Source organism: Vombatus ursinus, unplaced genomic scaffold (genome assembly GCF_900497805.2).
Source record: "Vombatus ursinus unplaced genomic scaffold, bare-nosed wombat genome assembly UNPS02014791.1, whole genome shotgun sequence".
NCBI lineage: Eukaryota > Metazoa > Chordata > Mammalia > Diprotodontia > Vombatidae > Vombatus > Vombatus ursinus.
Window position 1 is genome coordinate 18,231,642 of NW_020954569.1, and position 6,000 is coordinate 18,237,641.

Consider the following 6,000-nt stretch of genomic DNA (forward strand, 5'->3'; position numbering starts at 1 on the left):
TCATTGATAGAAAAATTGAATAACACTAATTCAAGCACAGACTTCTAGATCTCTCTACTAGAGACCTCTCTCAAAGATGACATCAACATATTCATTATAATGTAGTCTGCATCTTTCTACCTTGTCCAAAAATATAACACGACAGACTGTCAAATGTATTGCTGAATAAAGGCTGTCTGTATCGATAGCATTCCTCTGATTTATTACCATACTCACTCTGTCAAAGAAAGTAAATGATGTTTGTTTGGCATGATCTGTCCTTGAACATTCACTAGCTCTTAATCCTTATTTTTTTTCTTTCTAAATGCTCATAAACCATCAATTTAGTGATGTGTTCTAAATTTTTGAGGAATGGAAGCGAAGATCATTGACTTAAAGTTTCTAGATTCAACCTCTTCTCCATTTTGTGAAAATTGGGACTAAAATTACCCATCTCTGCAGAAAGCTCTGCAGCTTTTCTTTCTTCCTTGATTTTTCAAGGATCACTGAAAGAAGCTCAGTCATCACATCTGACAATTCCATAAGTATTCTGGGATGTAGCTTGTTTTGTCATGTTGACTTGAATTCATTAAGAATAAAAGTACCCTCTTGCACCCTTATTATTCCCCCTCACTCATCTTAGGATTCAAACTTGTGTTAACAATTTTGTACAAGCATTCCCTGTCAGAAAGCCATACTTCTTGGTAGAAAAAACAGGCAAAACAAAACTAGAGTAGTTGGTTCCTCCTTTTCATTGTCATTCATTATCGCCATCTCATCCACACTGAGCAGCTATCTAATTCTTTCCATCCTCCTCCTCTTCCCTACAACATAACTAAAAATGCCTCTTGCCTTGCCCTTAGTATCCATGGCCTAATCTGAGTTAACTCTTAACTATAATTCTCCTGGCATTGTTCTTATAGTACTATGCCACTATTACATTCATCTTTGGTTATTTGCCCTTTTTTCTACCTTCCATTGACAAATTTTAAAAATCTATTTTGGTAGATAAGTTCATTGTAAATCCACATCAGTATCATTAGACAGAATCACGGAATTTCAGAGTTGGGAGATACCTCAACTGTCATCTGACCCAATACATGCATGGAAAAAGATGCTGACCACAAAATACCTGACAATTGGTCATCTAGTCATCCAGTGAGGGGGGAGTCCATTATTTCCCAATGTATCACATTCCACTATTGAATAAATGTAAATAAATAAATAAGGAAGGTTTTCCTGACACAACTGCTTAATTTTCCTCTATTCATCTACCATCCACTGCATCAAGTTCTTTCCTCTGGGGATAAAGTAAGTCTAATCTTTTGTTCATGGGGTAGCCTTTTAAATACTTGAAGTCAGTGATTGTATTCTCCCCAAATCTTCTCTTCTTCATTTTAAACATCTCCAGTTCCTTCAAAAGATCTTGATATGGCATGAAACTGAGACCTTTTCTGTCCTCTCCCCCTTCTTCCTGCCAGATACTCCCTGGCTAATCAGTGTCTTTCTTAAAATGTGGTGATAGGCACTGACCATAATACTCTTCATGTCTTCTGATGAGGAAAGATGACAGAAGGATCATCATCTCCTTCTTCCTAGATTTCATAGCTCTTGCAATGTAGCCTAACATAATGTTATGATTTTGGCTGCCATATCGTATATTTTACTCACGTAGAGCTGGTGGTCCATTAAATCTTTTTCATATTAAGTAATATTTTCACATTCCTTTCTATTTCCAGTGATATTTTCTTTGTCTGAGACTCAATTACTTAGATCTGGGTAGTTGCAAGATTATCATAATTGGTCTCCCCTAACCCAGATTCTTTTTATTGCTGTCTTCTCTATCCTACAAAGAAGTATGGGATTGAGCTTCCTAAGCTATAACTTCATGTGGATGTTGATTCATTGTTAAAAAAAAACAAAAAAAATAGCCAAAAATGTTTAAAAGGAGAAGATTAGAAAGTTTCTAGTTGTAAGAACATAAAGCTAGAGTTGGAAGGGGCCTCAGAGTCCATCTGTTCCAATGGTCTCATTTTAGATATGAAGAAACTCAGATCTAGGGATGTAAAGTGATTTGTCTAATATTATACCAGCGAAAAGTATCAGAGATGAAGGCCTGTACATTCAGAGTCAATCCAGCTATTTTTAATTTTTTTTTAGATGAGGAATTGTGAAGTTAAGTGAATTGCTCAAAGTCATACAGCTTGGTAAATGGTAAATAGTAAAACTAAGACTAGAAAAAAGATGAATGAGTAAAATGGATTAGTTATGGAGGTAGACATAATTATTACCTCACAATTTGAAAAAGTATCTTGTAGAAGAGGGGTTGAGCTTTACTTCGGCCTTGAAAACAGAACTAAGGTCAATAGGTGGAATTAATGGAATCAGGGGAAAATATTACAGCTTAATATCAAGGCTAATAAAAATGTTCAAAACTTATTTGTGCTTCCTCTGTATAGTAACTCCTTCCAGTGATGCAACCCTCCCATGCTTTAGTTTTATTGAGCTGCTGTAGATCACGCCCACTGCCAAGCCTCCCCTAAGAGGATTCCTTGGTAGTCAGACTTTCGTGAATTTAAATATGTTATAGGCTGCTGGACAACATATACATAGACCATAAATAGGCAATCCTAAGGACCTTTCCAGATTTCTCAGTTCTGCTTAACTTTCATTTCACTGGCATATTCTAAAGATCCGGGGTCAACTCAATGGTAAGGAAAGACCTTGGATTTTGCATCAGGATTTTAGTAAGCGTCTCCAATACTTTACAAAATAAAATTGAGACTCCTTAACCTAGCATTCAAGACACCTCATGATCTGTATCCATGTTCTGGATGTCTAACCTTTTGTGCTTGTTTTTAGTTACCTTGTTCTTGCCCAAGGCCTTATGTGCTTCGTGAAGCCCACCTCATGATTTGAGGTATCCTGGATTTCCCTCTACAGTAATTAGGTTAAGTGATGGGCCAAGCCCTTTATTGGGATTGGTTCTACCATTTTGTTTATTTTGTAACACCTAAGGACACTCTTCTCAACTGCCAGAAGAGGTTCCCCAGAATATAGCTACCTTAGGTTCTCTGAGTATGGATCCACTAAAGCTATAGCTCACAAGAGCCCACTGATATTTTTATCTGTAATAATCATCCAAATGACAGAAATGGTTTAAAGCAAAGGTATTTGATTAAATGTGATAGCAAAAAAAAATAAATGATTATTTTAAAATGTAGCACCAATACATTTTCCTCATTACCTTATAGTGTACCTTCCCACAAATACATATAGCATTAATGAATAAGTAGAAAATCATGAGGAATATGCATGGAGAGGCACACAGATGGGTATAATGTACTCTCTTGGCAGTCACAGGCAGACCACAGGTGTGGTCAGGTCATGTCATGGTGAGAAGCCCATCTAAAGAATATGTGGTTAGGGTTGCCTTGAAAAGGGGTACACAAATAGGCACCCCAAAGTACATCTCTGATATGGTAGTGTTGCTGCTGTCTTCTAATGATGTTTTCATGCTGCTCCCACCTGCATCTGATCATGTAGTTCTTGCTGAGCAGGCATATTTCCTTCTACTCTTACCATAGTTGTTGGTTGCTACCTAGCTGGACATCTGTTCTATACTGCACCGCTCTTTGCTGATCTATTCTGAATATTGGTTAAATGCTTACCAAATGCTGGTCACTGCTCTCTACTGTATCCTACCTCACTAGGTGCTATTCAGCAAGACATGTAGAATCTGTCAGATATCTGACAAGATATGTAGTATCTATCCTCCACTGAAATATTTACTGCCACCTAACTAATAAGGGAAACTCAATACACTTTCCAAGTTTTCTACCCTTAAAAGGCTAACTTATAAGTCAAATACTGATTATTTGCTCAACAACTAGTATGATATAATAAAAATAGTACTGACTTTGGACTCAGAAGACCAGCGTTGAAATCCTTTCTCAAACATTTACTTTTGTGACCTTATGCAAGTCAGTTCAGCTCCTTGGGTTTCAGTTTCCTCAACTACAAAACAAGTGAGTTGGATCTCAGATGATTTCTTTGGTCACTTAAGATATACTGAATATCCTATGAATTACTCAAGTGCTCTAGGGATTCAAAGCTTTGCAGTTTTTAAACTCTGACTCTTAATTTTCCATGTAGATGAATGGGTTGTGAAAACAACAGAGAGAGAACATCAAAGCAGAGGTGGAAAGTATTTGTCTTGAACTCTAACTTTGTATTTGATAACTCAGTGCAACCGCTACTTAGATTATTGTCCTTATTAGAAGAGATATTTAAGTCTCCTAACCCTTTATGATTTCCCATTAAGTGCTAAGAGTAGTTTTTAAAGTTTATCATAATAAAGTATGGTGGTGCACACACACAGTTGTAACAACTGCTATTAGGGGAGGCTGAAGCTGGTGCATCACTTGAGCTCAAGAGTTCTGAGCTGTGATAGGGTTAGAGTCAATTTTGTGACTGTGCTAAGTTTTGCACCAATCCAATGATCCCCTGAGAGCAGAAGGCCACTAGTATGCATGAGGAGGAGTGAATTGGCCCCTGTGGAAAAATGGAGCACTCTAAAGTTTCTATGCTGATTAGTAGTGGAATCATGCCCATGAGTGGCTGCTTCACAGCTATCCTTTGGTGAGATAAGGGAAACCTAGCCTAAAATGAATAAACAAAGGAATGAACAAATAGATAGATACATAGATAGATGGATAGATAGATAGATAGATAGATGTATGTCAAAGCCTCATGTGACGTTTTTATTTTGCTTGTTAAAAATTCAAGTTTTCCTATTTGTAAGATTTATGAAAAGACTTACTATACAAGATTTGTTCCCTATTCTAAAATAGCAGCAACTTCTTCAAGGTCATTCTCAGGATAGTTGTTAGAACTAGGACTAGACAGGTGACTATGTACCCTGACATAATAGTTGCCTCCCAAAGTAGTTAGATGTATGCCAAGACTAAATTGTCCAAAAGACTTATGAGCTTAGAAAGACTGTCTGTCCCTTGGCTAATTAGTGTCCTTAGATCCTTTCAGGCCAGATAAACTAAATTGGAAACAAAGTGTTGGCTTTTTTTGTTTGTTTGTTTTTGTGTTTTTTCTCTGTATAAGTAAGAGCAGCCTCATCTCATATCACATTGAGGTCACGTCATCATTGTCTGCCAAATTTCAGAATCAGAGTCACAGAAGCTTAGAGCTAGAAGATACCTCAAAGGGAACTTAGTCAGATGAGAGAGCTCACCTTTGATGAGGAAACATGAAGACTCATATCAGGTAAATAGGAATGCCAAAGGCAATCATGTTCCAACATGATTCTACTTCTCTACTCTATTGGAAGTCAGTTTTCTGAGCTATATTGTTCAATAAACCAGACCTCATTTGGATATGTAAGGTGTACGCGGATTAAATGTTCTCTTTTCAGTGTTGTGGTTTGCAACAAAACTTACTATATAAACAGTCAGTTAGAATGCATTTGCTGCTAAATGTTAGGGAATGAGTGGAAAAGGCTACTCAGCTCTCCCGCTGCTTGAACTATGCTCCTTGAACCCAGGAAAATTATAATCGTTACTCACCATGTCCAACTTCCAACTCTTTTCTCTGCAGCTAGGTGGCACAGTGGATAGAATGCTGTGCCTAGAGTAAGGAAGAATTAAGTTCAAATTCAGCCTCAGCTTTGACAACAACCTCAGTCTTTGTCTGCCACAGTTTCCTCATCTGTAAAAATGGGATAATAACAGTGCCTACTTCTCAGGGTTGTTGTGAGATTAAACTGAGATAATATTTGTAAAGTACTTAGCAAGGTGCCTGACATGGCATACATTCCATTGTTGTTGTTCAACCTGTCTAACTCTTCATGATACCATTTGGGGTTTTCTTGGTAAAGATACTGGAATGGTTTGCCATTTCCTTCTACAGCTCATTTTACAGATGAGGAAACTTAGGTAAACAGGGTTCAGTGATTTGCCCAGGGTCACATAGCCAGTAAGTGTCTGAGGCCAGATTTGAACTCGTCTT